We start from the raw sequence: 16,609 nt of genomic DNA, 5'->3' as shown, positions 1-16,609 counted from the left end.
TTTTTTTGAGGGGGGACGTTGGAATGCAGTACAAAGGTAAAAACAAACCTCACAATCAGAAGAGAAGATCACAAAGCTCTCCTGAATTATTTCCCTTCTAACAAACAGGGTCTTTGGCTTCAGTAACAATTGAACATTACAATAGAAATTCTCCCAAACCCAGAAGTCTGCTGACATCTCTCTCCTCCAAAACCATCTAGTCAGAGGGGTCATAAGTCCATGCCCAACTTTGTAGCCCACTGACACCATTACAACAGTCTGAAAAAGCCTCATCATTCTGGAAAGGTGACTACAGGTTTATACCCAATTTAAGAAAACCTGACATAGGAAAATTAACTCTATCCATACAATTATTATAAAAGGCTTTTTACAGGGCTACTTTGCTGTGACACTCTCCTAGCACATTTTAAATATGATATTCACATTTACCACAAACACACACACACACCACACATTTTTCAGGTCTATAATTGCCAGTCTATAATTGCCACATAAAATGGGATATATCTAAGGCACAGACTGTGAAAACGGTAGAAAACAGGCATACTTCATTATGACAAGCTGATTTTAAAGGAAGTCACAATTTATACTGGGGGTAGAAGGCTGGGGAACTGCTTTAAAAAACAAACACATTTCCAGGAAAAAAGAATTCCACAAAAGCATTTTCATGCACCACAGAGGGCTGGCAAGAAGCATCCCCATCTAGTGTGCATGACTCTACAGGCAGAAAACAAAACACCTGTTCTAACACCTGACACTCCCCTTCCCTCAGCAAAGCAACCTGACCTTCAGCTGGGTATAAAGGGAAACAGTAAAAAGCCTAAACAGGAGGGAATAGAGTTCTAACTCATACAAATATCCTCTTCTCAACAAAGTTTCTTTTTGTTCACTCTGGTACCAATGAAGCCAACTGGTTAATAAACTCATGTGCTCTTTCATTCATCACGCACTGGTGTTATGGTGATTTGTCCTCATTACTTACTCCTGTCCCTGAAATCCTGCAGGAAGCAGTTAAGTCACTGACTCACCCATTAAATGTTGGGGAAAGAAAAAAAGAGAGACAGCAGCTGGACAATGTCCCTATTCTGAGGGTTACAAGGCAACACATCAATATCAATGAGGCTTCCCAATCTAAAGGTAGAAGGTGGTGACCGATCTGTCATGGCAGCCCTGGACGGCCCAAAAGCGCAGCAGCAGGGCTATCTACCTCTAGAGCCGCCCAGGCACAGGTCCCGCCCCAAGGCTCAGCCCTCCAGCCCAGCCCTCTCCAGTTGGCTCCTTTCTGGCCCTCCTCCCCACTCACCGGCTAAAAGGAGACTGGGTGAGACAAAGAGATTTCTGACCAAGCAACCATTTCTTGAGCAAGATAAGTAAAAGGCAGAAATATGCACTGAACACAGAAAAAAAGAAAAAAGAAAACCCACCACCCAATCTATCCTTAAGCCATTTTCCCCCTCTCCCAACTTGTTTATATACTCTCTTCTTTGGAATTGGCTTGCCCACTGAACTCCAACTTAGCAGCCGGTCATGGCAGTTGCTTAGTAACTACATTTCTTAAAAAACCCTTTAAAAACAACCACCAAACCACCATTTCCTCAAAGCTCCTAATCCAAGGTTGATAACGCTGGGCCAGAGGGCCCACTTAAAATAGACTATAGAAAGAGAACAAGGCTATTGCTTTATGGAAGCCACTTTCTGTTTTCTACGCGCTACTAAGCTTTCAAGTCTATTAAACAGTGTTTTATTCACTTTTCCCCCATTCAGATGATCCCCTTAGAGTTCTAGCTGCTCATCGGTCTCTGCCTTTTATTTGTAGTTGTCTAATGTCCAGTAGGCACAAAGTAGGCTCTGAATAAATGATTGTTGGGTAAACGAGGAGCAGATTAAAAAACTCTGCCCAAGTCGATGCTTCTGTTCTCAAACTAATAAAACTAATGGTTTATTTAACTGATGGCTGCCAGCTTCACTGAGGGCTTGGAAAAGTAGTTAAGAAGTATTCCCATTTGCTTTTGTTCCCAAGGTTAATTGTTGGGAGCAATTGGAGTATATGTTTTTTAAACACCTTTTTGAGATGTTAATAACCCACAGTGGGCATCTGATTAACAAACTTTGTTTATAACAAAGAAAAAATAATTCTAACAAAAAGCTGTTTAGAATAGTCTTTAGATAGTACCTCATCTTAATATTAGAGGCCTCATTTTCCAAGGACAAAAGCTTCACCTAAAAAGCATCTGAATTCTAAGACCTTACAATTTGCCAAGGTCCCTCTTTTCCCCTTCCACTCATAACAAAGCCGTTGCTGGAAGGCATCTCCTAGGCCTAAGTCTTTGCCTAAGAAGCCCACCAGACCAGCCTCTATAATTCAAAAGGCCTACTTCAAACAGGTTATTTTAAAGAAACAACACTTATTACTAAAATCTCAAGTCTACTAAACTGTGTTATATTCATTTTTTTCCCATTCATATTAACCCAACCATTTGTGATCCACAAAGATACCCACGGTGAGTCAGTCATTGCTCCCTCATTCTCTTTACTAATCACAGAGAGAAAAGGGGGTGGGGGACAATCAGGCATCATTCCCCCAAACAGGATTTCTCACTGACCATCTGGGGTGCCTCTGAAAGATCAGGATTTGGGACCCTACCCCCTGATACACTGACTCAGAACCTACTGAGTGGGCCCAGGAATCTGTATTTTTAACAAGCATCAAGGTAATTCTGATGCCAAATAAAATTTGAAACTGCTGGTCTTGATTACAAAATTGAGTTTTGTTTTATTTTGTTTTGTTAGTTCAGGGAAAAGATAAGGTAAGTATCCTGCAGCCTGTCTCAAAAGGAAGTTAGGACAAGAGGGTTGGAAAGCTCTCCAAAAAAAAAAAAAATTGGCAATACAACTGCAAATTCCACGGGAAAGGAAAGTGCTAAAGAAGCCTCTGTCCAATATATACACTACCAAATGTAAAATGGATAGCTAGTGGGAAGCAGCCGCATAGCACAGGGAGATCAGCTCAGTGCTTTGTGACCACCTAGAGGGGTAGGATAGGGAGGGTGGGAGGGAGGGAGACGCAAGAGGGAAGAGATATGGGGACATATGTATATGTATAACTGATTCACTTTGTTATAAAGCAGAAACTAACACACCATTGTAAAGCAATTATATGCCAATAAAGATGTTTAAAAAAGAAAAAGAAAAAAAAGAAGCCTCTGTCCAATGTGCCTGCAAAGAAAGCTAATGAGTTTACACTTTTTTAAATTATAAAAGTAGCACATGATTTTTTAAAATCTTTAACTTTTTTCTTTGGACATTCCTGTATCATTTCCCCATCCCACTACCCAGAAGTAACCAGTTAGGATTTTTAGTATGTATCCTTCCAGACTTACTTCCATGTATATATCATTTATATACATACACTCACAACTCACATAGATTCACATGCTTTTTTCATTCTCTGATATATAATGGAAACCTATTCATGTCAGTACACAGTGATCTACCTTGTCCTTTATAATAGCTGCACAGTACTGCATATTATGGACAGACCATAATTTATTCAGTCATATCCCAACAGACATACATTTAAATTGTTTATAATTTTTTTATATTACAATCAATGCTGCACTGTATATTTGTATGAGCATTTCGATAGCATAGCTTTCTAGAAGTGAAAATGCAGGGTCAAATTACATGCACATGAAAAAATTTGATTGGCACTACCAAACTGAACCCCAATATTCTGAAACCTTCATGACTGGAAGTGAGGATAAACTGCTAGTCTAAAGCTTCCAGCAGCTCTTCTGTTCCTGAAGAAGTAGAGGCAGAATTTACCTTTAAGGACAGACTGATCTTTTGGAAAAAACTCTAATAAGCCTTTTGGTTATGAAAAAGTAAAGCCAAGACTGCATTCTGGAATAGACAAAGAGGAACCTCAAATGTTCTCTCTGCATAATCACAGAAAAGGTCCTCCTGTGGGTGGAGCTGCTGATTCAAAGGGCTTGTCCTAACACCTATATGATACTTTATCTACCTCTAGAAACATCTACCTCTAGACTTGACCACTCTGCCTCCCCCTACTTAGTAATTTCATGCCAAACCTCCCTGGTACAGTAAATGACAGCCCCCTTTCCTCCTGTGCACAACCAGTGTTTCCTCCTGCGCACAACCAGCATTTCCTCAGTGTTTTGCTGATGTTCTTCCTAACTGCTTCCTCAATCCATCTCCTTCTTTCTAACTTCCATTGTCATTGCCTTTTCCTTTTCTCATGATTATTTTTATCTCTTGCCTGGATTTAGGTCACACTGTGTTATCTCTTCTCTGGACCACTGCTGTATTGCTCTAGCTGGTAGTCTGCCCCCAGGATCTCCAAACTCCAATCCAGCTTAAGATTCTATTTGAAAAGCCTTCCTAAAACGCCAACTTGTAGCCCTCTGTCCAGGTATCTATAATAACTCAACAGCAACTAAAGAACTTTAATATCTCAACTAAAATTTCAAAGACTGCTAAAACCATCATCCTGTCACTCTCAGCCGATCTATCCCATGTCTCATTAGACAGATCCTCTTTTGATCTAACCTGCCTGGAACTCTTGAACACAATTTGTTCATTCCTACCTATTATTCCCTTGTCCTGAAATTTTCCTCCCTGCCTGACACTGAACATCCTTTATGTCCTTCACCACCCAGAAGTTTTATTCATTCATTTATTTATTCAAATATTAACTAAATGTCTACAGTGTGCCAGGCATTATGAGAGCTGATGGGGATATAATGCTAATCAAACAGTTCCTAGAAATTACAATAATGAAAAAAACAACTATTTAATTACAATTTTAATTACGATTGTGACTACTGCTATGAAGAAAATGCTATGAGAAGAACAGGGTGACCCAATCTACTGAGGGGGGGATGGGAGGTTAATAAAGGTTTCCATGAGGAAGTGACATTTAAGCTAAGCCTTTAAGGATGAAGAGTTAGCCCGGGGAAAAGGGGTAGATAAAGAAAGCATTCCAGACAGAAGGAACAGCATATGTGAGGGTATAAAATATCTGGATCACAGGGAAGTAAGGGAATACTGGCAGGAGATCAGACTTGTAAGGTAGACAGAGGTCAGATTATACATGACCTTGTGGACTACAGTAAAGATTTCTGCTTTCATCCTAAGAGTAACAGAAAGAAGTCACTGAAAGATTTTAAGTAAAGGAATGACATGAACATGTGTGTATGTGTATCACTATGGCTATTGTGGGGAGAATAATTGTGGTGCCTCACATGTAGATTTAAGTTTCTTGACAGCAGAGGACCATGCTTTCTCTTTCTGTCTAGGCCCTACAGCCTCTAGGGGGGCCTGCTTTACAGCATCCAAACCAGCTAGCCCCCTAGCCTCTGCTCAAATATATCCAATGTTGGGAAGCTCTGTATTCCTTAATTATTAGACAACACTATTCAAGAGAAAATTCTTGGATTGAGGGCCATCTCTTTTGCTAGCTGGTCCTATTTTGGTGTCTAAAACAGTATAAAACATGATGGATTCTCTTCTGCATAACTGTATGAAGGAACAGTTTAAAGAAAATCAAAGAGCTGGGAAAGCCTGGAGCAGGTTCCAAGACTACTGAATAAGACTGAAGAGAAGGGAGAGTGTGAACAGGGGAAGGGGAAGTGATGGAAGGTTAGGGGGCCAGATTATAAGAGTTTGAGATAGGACTTTTCTTACTAGGCTTTGGGAACCACTGTTAAGTGTTTAAATAGGAAAGTGATACAATTAGAACTAGGTTTGGGGGAAGATTATTCTGAGAACATAATACAGAAGGGAAAGCAGTGACAAAGATAACAGAGACCTGTTCTACTAGTATAGACAATAACTTCAAAGGCTTGACATAGTGTGGGGGCAACTGAGGACAGAAAGAAGAGGCAAGAATCAGGAAATATGCTGGAGCTAGAGGAGAGAAAATCTGACATCTGACTGGATGTAGGGTGAGAAAGGATCAAAGGCAGCTTCTGAGTTTCTTCCTGAAAGACCAGGAAAAGGTGGGATAATATCAGCCATAATAGAAAATGGCCATCATGTCCTCCAAATAAGTTCTCTATTCTCCAGGCTGAATATTGTTACTTCCTTAACCATTCTTCATCTAACATGGTTTCCAGGCCCTCCACTACCTCTCCCTTTTTAAAATCTAGTGCCCAGAATTTGTGGTGATGTCATTTTCTTTACAAAACTGTAAGCTCCTTGATGCGGTTTTTGTTTCCTTCTCAAAGTTTAGCATGGCAATCTGCACCCTTGTTGAGTCAATGATCTTTACTGAATGTGCTAACTCACTATAAAGATCCAACAGGACAAACCTGGACACTGTAATTCTCAAATTCTGACTCCTCAGGAACTAATGTAAGAAAAAAGAATACAAAACTTTCTCCTTCCACTGACCCCAAAATGGTAAAAACTGAACAACAAAACCACAAACCACTTCTGCAAAACACTAACATATCAGAGGTTTCAAGACCTACTTAATAGCCTAATAAAGCATCAAAGAGGACTGAAACTACAATATTCACTAATATGAAATGGACACATAACCAAGCCTCCAAATCCATCTCCCCTATAAGACTTTGATCTCAAATGCATCTACATTCCTAATGACAGAAAAACTGTCTTCTCAGGATAAAAAATGACATTTGTCAGTAATTTGGAAAAGCAGAAAGGGGCTCAGTTTCTCAACCCATAGAAGACTTATGTGGTTCTATTTGATTATGGGTAGGAAAATGTTGTAGAGACAGGAAACAATGGGAAGCAAAAAAGGGTACTTACTCTGCATGAAGCACTGACTACCTATGGTTTGAATGAAGATATAAAAGGTAAATGCTCCAAAATAAAATAAAAACCATGCCTACCAAATTTGGAAGTGACAATGAAGCTGGGGAGACAACTGGATGACAGACTTCAGACACACAGATTGTGACAGGTAGGAACAATGGAAAGATGCGAATACAAGTAGAATGCAAAAGAGAAATGTAACTTCCTGACTTTGAGTCCCCACACAAATACTGAGTAGGGAAGACAGGGCTGAATAACAGCATGTGTCTTGGTTGGCTATCAACACAAAACAAGTCAATAGCTGCCCAAAGGCTCGTTTGTTCCTATGGAAGTGAAGGTGTTCCAATCTCAAACTCATACAGCCCTCATTTGCCATTGCTGAGCTGCCCTGAGCTCAGAGGAATCACCCGTTGTGCAAATGTACAGAACTCATGAGAGTCACAGATTTTGATGAATATGAATTGTGTTTTAGGTTTCTACAGTTACCTTTGGAGTGCAAACCCTCAGGATTTGTATGAATTACAAGCATCTGTCCCAACAACATAGCTCATGTTTTCAAAAGAAACGGATGGAGCCAAAAGTAAAATAAGCCCATCAAGAAGATACCTGTCAGTGTGGTGATAAGTACATGAATCGTCAAACAGCACAACATTTCTTGGAATCACAAACTTGTCTCTATAAAATAATATGAAGCCTATTACTTGGGTTAGTTTCTAATTATGGGGCCTACTATTTAAAGAATCTGACACCTCTAAGAGACGCCGCAGACCCGGACTGGAGCAGCTTGGAGGCGGTGAATAATAGCTCTTCAAGTCTGCAACAAAAAATGGTCTCCAATAAAACTACATTGCAAAAAATGGGAAAGAAACAGAATGGAAAGAGTAAAAAGTCGAAGAGGCAGAAGCTGAAGAATTTGTGGTAGAAAAAGTACCGGACCGATGTGTAGTGAATGGGAAGGTGGAGTATTTCCTGAAGTGGAAGGGATTTACAGATGCAGACAATACTTGGGAACCCGAAGAAAATTTAGATTGTCCAGAGTTAATTGAAACATTTCTTAATTCTCAAAAAGCTGGTAAAGAAAAAGATGGAACAAAAAGAAAATCTTTATCTGACAGTGAATCTGATGATAGCAAATCAAAGAAGAAAAGAGATGCTGCTGATAAACCAAGAGGTTTTGCCAGAGGTCTCAACCCAGAGCGAATAATTGGTGCCACAGACAGCAGTGGAGAATTAATGTTTCTCATGAAATGGAAATATTCAGATGAGGCGGACTTGGTGCTGGCAAAAGAGGCAAATATGAAGTGTCCTCAAATTGTAATTGCTTTTTATGAAGAGAGACTAACTTGGCATTCTTGTCCAGAAGATGAAGCTCAATAATCGTTTGCATTGCTTTATATATATATATATTTTTTTTAATCAAAAATCTGGGTCTTGGTTTTTTGATTTATTAGTGTGAAGAAATAACTACATTCTAATGAAAATCAAGTTTGATATGTTCGTTTTGAAGTAGTATTGGGGAAGTTGTTGGGTTTTAGGGGGGTTTTTGGGGGGTTTTGTTTTTGTTTTTTTTGCATCTGTAGCACTGGTTACTTTTAACAAATAAAAGCTTTCTGTAGTTGCTTCCTTTAGCAGAAAAGAACGTTTGATACCACGGTATATTATTTCCTCTGCATTAGAGAACAGCTTTTCTAAATGTTGGGGAAAATCTCCATATTCATTACTCAATCAGAATTTAGAATTTGCATTTAACTCATATATGCCTAAGGACCATTCTGGGTTTTTTGTATGTGTATACATAAAATACATATGTAAATGGTTTGGGGGTTTTCTGGTTATTGTTTAAATACATTTACCAAAACAAAAACAGCCTTTCACAACCATGGACGAGCCCATGTTTCTGGGACTCTATCATTTTGAGCAATATAAGAAATCACTTCAACTTAAATTGAAAATTTAAGTCTTAACCTTTCAAATTAAATAATTTTGTAATTAGACAAATTAATGTAAACAATTTAAATTGGATAATTTTTTAAAGCAGCCCTACTAGAATCTGCATCCATATCTACCATCATATAAATGCAGTTTTATATGTAAAACCCCTGAAAGGAAAATTTTATCTCTGTCAACCCAAATGAAAAAACTAGAAAAATTCTGGTATGTTTTAATTAGCCAAGCAAGACTTAGTTAAATGGACATTTAAAGCTTCCTTTTGGCAAACCATTCTTTTATAAGAAGTTGAAATCTCTGTGCTGTATTTACTGAAAGACTGTGCTACATGGAATGTCTCAGACTTGTTAATGGAAATCTAATCAGATGGTTAGAGATGTTGGCAATTTAGGATCTGCAGGAATAAATGAGTGAACAAACTTTACTAATCTAAACTTGAGCTGCATGTTTTTTCAAACTTTACCCCAACCCATTCCTTACATGTAGGCTCAATCTTCTCAGTATTCTGGGTTACTGGTTCAGCAGAAGCCAGGAAAAACAATAACTTTGTAGTAATCAGAATGTTATTCAACTGTATATTGTTTACTTTATTGTAAATACTGGTGAACAGTGGTCAATAAATAGTTTTATATTCAAAAAAAAAGAATCTGACACCTCTAAAACTAGACAATTTCTCAGGTCCCTTCTAATTTTGACATAATTATGATTTTAGAACCAAATCAATGAGGTGCATAAGAAATCAAACCTAGGACTAGTCTAATAAAAATTTTTAATATGATCTACAAGAAGGAAATCTTCACATCTGCAAATAATCCTAAACTCTTTGGGTCAAAAAAATACCAATTTAAGGAGTATAAATTGCAAGAAAAAGAATTTAAGGCTATATGAGAGGGCAGAAAAGTTGCAAACAGACCTCCATATGGGCAAATGCTGCTTTAAGAAAAATAATTTCAGCTCTACTTTTAGAACAATGGGCTCGGAACTATGACTAACCCAGAACAGAAACTTCAGTGTCATTGTATTCTGGTCCCTGCACTGTCACAATGTGCTTCCTCACCCATACACACACATTACCAGGGTCCTGATACTGGGAATAAAACAGAAAACAAGACAAGCCATAAAAAAATCCAGATTATCCCTACTGACTGGATGTTTCTGTCCCCTAAAGAGCTTAGTGAGGATGCAGGAAGGGCCACTGAGCAAAGGTGCTATACTATATAAAGGTGCCATGACATTCAGCCACCTGGTCTGAAATGAGTAGAATGAAAAATGCTTTGATCTCACATCAAGCTAAGAAAAAGTTTTTCATAGGACCTGGCCATTGGCTCTCCTCACCCTGTTCTGGATCACCCAACAGATCAGGGTAAAAGCTTCAAATAGGGCCTTTTCTCTAAATCAAAAGAATTTCATATAGCATATTCAAATGCAACAGTAACAAAGCCTTTAGCTCCTTTAACCCATAAGTCAAAGTCTATGTAAGAACTACCCCAAGACAAAACACCTCATCTAGAAAAACATGAGCATGAATACCTTGCCCTGAAGGTAGCAGGTACTCTTGTTCACAACAATCTTTTCCACTTAACAGAAATGCTGCAACACAGTGACCGAAACACACAACATTTTATGACTAAGCTTGCTAACTTGAGATAATGTAACTGATTTCTATGTTTTGTTTTGTTTTTTGTTTTTTTTTTGGCCACAGCCGGCGGCTTTCCCCCCACCAGGGATCGAACCAGGGCCCCCTGCAGTGGAAGCGCGGAATCGTAACCACTGGGCCACCAGGGAATTCCCTGATTTCTATGTTTTACTATGTCAATTGAGAATCTAGATTCAAATGTTCTTCACAGTAGTCACTCCAATAGGATCACAAATTCTCTCACAATAGTTATTGGGGTATCAACTGAATCTCTTTTGGGTCAAGTTTCTGTGGAAGGAACCCAGAAACTGAGACCTAGAGAAAGACCCTTCTGGTTATTTGTCAAAACATCTGTGGTCATTTTTCATATTTTACTCTGATAATCCCAGAGTAAAATATTACAGAAGAGAATTAAGAAACCCCAAATCCAAATTATGAGCATGTGTGTGTGGTTGTGTGTGTGTGTGCGTAATAAAGGTGGCACTTCAAAACAGCAGGAAAATGATGGATTATCTAATAAATGGTACCAAGGTATTCCTTAAATATTTGGAGCAAAAATAAGGTAGTGTCCTATATTACATCATAAATAAAGTCCAGGCAGGTTAAAGTTTTAAACGCAAAAAGAAAAACATTAAATAACTACAATAAAGCAAAGGCGGACATTTATTTTCTATCAGGGTAGGAAAGGCCCTTCCAAACCTAGGGGCAGAGGTGAAATACACAAAAGAAAACACTGATAGATTTGACTACATAAAAACAAAACATCTGTACATCAAAATAAAATAAAATAATAAAGCAAAATGGGAAAAACCGCTGCAATATATATGACAAAGAACTAATATTCTAACTACTTTAAAGCTTTTACGTATCAGTAAGAACTAATGAACATACGTCAACAGGGAAATGGGGAAAGGGTATGAACAGGCAATCCACACACAAAAAAAGAAAATGATGAACACACAAACACACACACAAATGTTCAATTCTATTATGAAAAAGAAATACAAATTAAGATATAAATTAAGTAACATTTTTACCTATCCAATTTGCAGAGATTTTTAAAAAATAATACTCCATGTTAGCAAGGTTGGTGGAGGTGGAGAAATATACCAAAATATATCAAATATATCAAAAGTCTTAAACATGTTCACATCCTTTGGCCCAATAATTCCACTCCAAAGAATTCATTCTGAAGACACAATCACAGATTCACAAAAAGCCTCATACAAGGATATCCATCAAAGTGTTATTTATAAGATCAAAAAATTGCAAATAACCTACAATTTATGGCACACACATGATGGAATATTGTTTAATTATTAAAAACCATTTTAAAATATGCATGACATATGCTAAGTTAAAAGAATGGATATAAGACTGCTTAAATACAATGATCCGAGTCTTGAAAGAGATACATACATACTATATGATATATAAAAGTTTGGAGGGAAATATACACAAACACAAGGTTATTTCTGGAGGTAGTTTTACAGGTGATTTGAACTTTTTTTACTTTGTATTTTGTTATGTTCCAATTTTCTACAAATCTGAATGTAATATTTATATATCCAGGAAAAATATAATTTTAAAAATTATATATTTTAAAATTATATATATTATAATATAAAATATAATTTGAGGGGGATGGGGAGGCAGACTGAAAAAGACAGGCCCAAGGATGAAGCCAGGACACACGTGCACTAGAAATTCCCCTCCTCACTGCTCTTGACTCCATCATTTTCCTCTGGGACGGATCACCCAACCAGTTACAGACAAATCCACTTAAGTGTATTATCACTATTATCACCTTGCCATCTTATCCAAGAGTAGACCAAAGAAGCCCTGCCAATGCATTGCTAAAATCTAGATATACCACATTTACCCTATTTCCTTGGTCCACCAGTCCAGTAACCCTGTCCATCAAGGCAATTTGGCAGTCTGACATGATTCGTTTGACTTTGGTGAACCAATACTGGTTCCAGTGCTCACCACTTCTTTTTTCTGAGTGTTTACAAAACAACTCTTAATAATCTAGTTTGGAATTTAACCCAAGATTTACAAAATTCTCTTTCTCCTTTTTGAAAATCTGAAGGACACCTGTGTATCCATATCCCCAATGCACATATTTATACAAAATGTGTTAATTTCATCAAGTTGAAAAATCCCCAAATCTCTAGGGTCTTTGTTTTTTTAAGATATCTAAATTCAGTGAAAAGTAAACAAAGATCTATTTCAAGAGGATGAAAGCCTTATCACAGGAAAGAAGAGGGGAAGACAAGACCTTTATTAAAGCAAGACTGTTATTAACTCAAGACTGTGATTCAATAACAGTCTAGGTACAAACAGGAACTTGTGAATTGAATTCACAACTCACACTTATCTAACACAGAATTTGAGTTAGAAGAAACATGTGAGATCATTTTGCACAGTCCCCTCATTTTACAGATCAGAAAACTGGGGCCCATGGGGACTTCCCTGGTGGCACAATGGTTAAGAATCCGCCTGCCAATGCAGGGGACACGGGTTCGAGCCCTGGTCCGGGAAGACCCCACATGCCGCGGAGCAACTAAGCCTGTGCACCACAACTACTGAAGCCCGTGCTCCGTAACAAGGGAAGCCACTGCAATGAGAAGCCCGTGCACCACAACGAAGAGTAGCCCCCCCGCCCGCTGCAACTAGAGAAAGCCCACGTGCAGCAACAAAAACCCAACACACCCAAAAATAAAATATAATAAAATAAATTTTTAAAAACCCAATAAAACAATTACCCTATTGTGGAATATAAGTCTAAAGCGTCAAACAAACAAAGCAACAGTGTAAATATCAGGGTCAAGATTTCAACAAGCAACACATTAAATTAAAAAGAAATCCTAAAAAGCTATAAATAAATAAGAACTAATTCATTCTCTATATCATTCTAATCACTCTACCCCATCAGAAGAACCGATGTTTTACAGACACCAAAGCTCCTAGGATTTTGCCTCAAACCATGTAACAAGGACAAGAAAGCACCTGTCTAGCTAGGTTCAGAATTCTTTGCCAACTCTAGCTACCATGTCCTTAGGCTACATGGAAGACAAAAAAGCACAGTGCACACGAGTACACACACAAACACACACACACACACCTGTATATAAAGTTCAGCCCCAGGAGGCAAAACTGAAAAGAAAGCTAACATTTTTCTCTCTTCTAAGTTTGCAAAACAGGGTGGGCCTAAAAGGGCGCAGCCACTTTGGGAAAGTCTGGCAGTTCCTCAAAAATGTTCAATGTTGTTACCTTATGACCCAGCAATTCCACTCCTAGGCATATATACCCAAAAGAATTGAAAACATATGACCGCACAAAAACCTCCCATGAAGTTCATAGCAGCAGTATTCACAATAGATGAAAGGTGGAAACAACCCAAAAGTCCATCAACAGAAGAATGGATAAACAATTTGTGGTATAACCATAGGATGGAATATCATTCAGCCTTAAAAAGGAATGAAGTGTTACATGCTACAACATGATGAACCTTGAAAGCACTATGCTGAAAGAAAGAAGACAGACAAGAAAGACTACATGTTGTATGATTCCATTTATATGAACCAGCCAGAAAATGATACTTTACAGAAACAGAAAGTAGATCAGTGGTTGCCTTGGGTGAGGGGAGGCGAGGGGAGGCGAGGGGAGGCGAGGGGAGGCGAGGGGAGGAGTTTGGGGGAAATGGGCAGTGACTGCTAATGGGACAGGACTTCTTTTTGGGGTGAGGAAAATGTTCTAAAATTGACTGTTGCACCACTCTGAACATTCTAAAAACCACTGAGTTGTACACTTTAAATGGGTGAATTGTACGGTATGTGAATAAGCTGGAGGGTTTTCTGTTTGTTTTTTTTTTAAAGGCGGGCCCTATCATTTTTATCAGGTCAGCATTCCTAGATAAAATTATCCGTACCCACGCCCTCCAGCACACAGTGATAAGAGTGGAAAGGTAGTCCCTTATCCTCCTGGTTCCCTCTAATCACCTGAGTAATAACAGTTGGCTTGCTCTGGTCTCAAGTCAATTTATAAACAACGTGAGAATCAGGGGACTAAGCAAAGCAAAACAATAAGCACATGAAAAGATGCTCAACATCATTAGCCATTGGGTAAATGCAATGAAAAGCACAATGAGGACTTCCCTGGTGGTGCAGTGGTTGAGAATCTGCCTGTCAGTGCAGGGACACGGGTTTGAGCCCTGGTCCGGGAAGACTCCACATGCCGCGGAGCAACTAAGCCAGTGTGCCACAACTACTGAGCCTGTGCTCTAGAGCCCGCAAGCCACAACTACTGAAGCCCGCGCGCCTAGGGCCCGTGCTCCACAACAAGGGAAGCCACCACAATGAGAAGCCCGTGCACCGCAATGAAGAGCAGCCCCCACTCGCCGCAACTAGAGAAAGCCTGCGCGCAGCAACAAAGACCCGACGCAGCCAAAAATAAATAAATAAATAAATAAAAATTTAAAAAAAAGAAAGAAAAGAAAACCACAATGAGATATCACTTCACACCCACCAGAATGGCTAGAATCAAAAAAACTGACATTAACAAGGGTTGGCGAGGATGTGGAGAAACTGTAACCCTCACACTGCTGGTGGGAATGTGAAATGGTGCAGCCACTATGGAAAACAGCCTGGCCATTCCTCGAAAGGTTAAATATAGAGTTGCCATATGATCCAGTAGGTATATATAACCAAGAGAAATAAAAACACATGCCCATGCAGAAAACTGCATACAGATGTTCAAAGATAGTATTCATAATAGCCAAAAGAGTGGAAATAACCCAAATGCCCATCAACTCAAGAATGGATAAACAAATTGTGATATATTCATATAATAGAATAGTATTCAGTCCTGAAAAGAAATAAAGTACTGATACATGCTACAACACAGATGAACCTTGAAAACACTATGTCAAGTGAGAGTAGCCAGTCATAAAAGACCATATATGAATCCATTTACACAAAATGTCCAGAACAGGCAAATCCATAGAAGCAGGAAGTAGATTAGTAGCACTGAGGGGGATGGGGAGGTTGGTGGGGCAGTGGGGTGGGGAGGGGGCTGGGGGGACAGCTAAAGGATTCAGTTTCTTTTTGAGGTGGTGAAATGTTCTAAAATTGACTGCTGTGATGGTTGCACAACTCTGAATTTTACACCATTGAATTACACCCTTAAATGAGTGAATTGTAAGTTCATAAAAAAATGAATGACAAATACAACTCTATTTCACTTGAAGAAATGGGAAATTCCTCTTTACTGCATTAGTATTCTTAGGCCTGCACACATTTGCTGTTAAGTCAAGCCAACCAATTCCCATCTTTTGGCTCCTCCTGAGGTTCCCCCCACAATATCATTCTATGGTAGTCTTCCCAAGTCCACGTTCCTTTTGCAGGAGGGGGGGTCTCCTTCAGGCTTCCAGCAGTCCCTCTACCCCCAGGTTACCTCCTCCTTTGGTACAGGAGTTTGTGGTCATCAAGACTTAAAAAGCTGACATTTGGGGCCTTACCTGCTGGCGCAGTGGTTAAGAATTCGCCTGCCAATGCAGGGGACACGGGTTCAATCCCTGGTCCAGGAAGATCCCACATGCCGCGGAGCAACTAAGCCTGTGCTCCTCAACAAGAGAAGCCACTGCAATGAGAAGCCCATGCACCGCAACGAAGAGTAGCCCCCGCTCTCTGCAACTAGAGAAAGCCTGCACACAGCAACGAAGACCCGACGCAGCCAAAAATAAATAAATTTATTAAAAAAAAAAAAAGATGACATTTTGGAGTTGGCTTTAGTCCATTTTTTAACAGCTTCTGGCACCTGAAGAGTCTCAGAGCAGTATCTTCTGGGTAGAGAGAGGGGGCTCACAGCTTCTCTGCTGTGGAGAGAGGTCGTTGTGGTCTCTTGGCAAAAGCCCTGGACACGAAGTTCTCAGGAAATCTGACTTCAAATTGTGATTCTGCCCCTTACTGGCTGTGGGACCTTGAGCAAGTCACTCAACCTCTCTGATCTTCACTTTCCTCATCTGTAAAATAGGGATAATACCACCTATCCCACAGGGATATCCTGAAGATTAATGCTTACAAAAGCCATCTAGAACATAGACATACTCAATAATTCAACAAAACATGTGCCAGGCTCTGGACTAGGTGCTGGGGCACAAAGAAAAATACAATAGTAGCTGCCTTCAAATTGTTCAGTGTAGAAATGCTGTTAACAGGAATT

At 39.2% G+C, this 16,609-nt stretch overlaps 1 protein-coding gene and 1 pseudogene across 5 annotated transcripts in view; one reads left to right on the top strand and one right to left on the bottom strand.

Moving 5' to 3' along the window:
• DLG3 (discs large MAGUK scaffold protein 3) overlaps positions 1-16,609 on the bottom strand; it is a 55,406-nt gene that overhangs the window by 25,311 nt on the left and 13,486 nt on the right. The gene's annotated exons all lie outside the window — the stretch shown is intronic.
• Positions 7,584-8,186, top strand: LOC103011754 (chromobox protein homolog 3-like; annotated as a pseudogene).

Source organism: Balaenoptera acutorostrata, chromosome X (assembly GCF_949987535.1).
Source record: "Balaenoptera acutorostrata chromosome X, mBalAcu1.1, whole genome shotgun sequence".
Classification (NCBI taxonomy): Eukaryota; Metazoa; Chordata; class Mammalia; order Artiodactyla; family Balaenopteridae; genus Balaenoptera; species Balaenoptera acutorostrata.
This window is presented reverse-complemented; position numbering and strand designations above follow the sequence as displayed.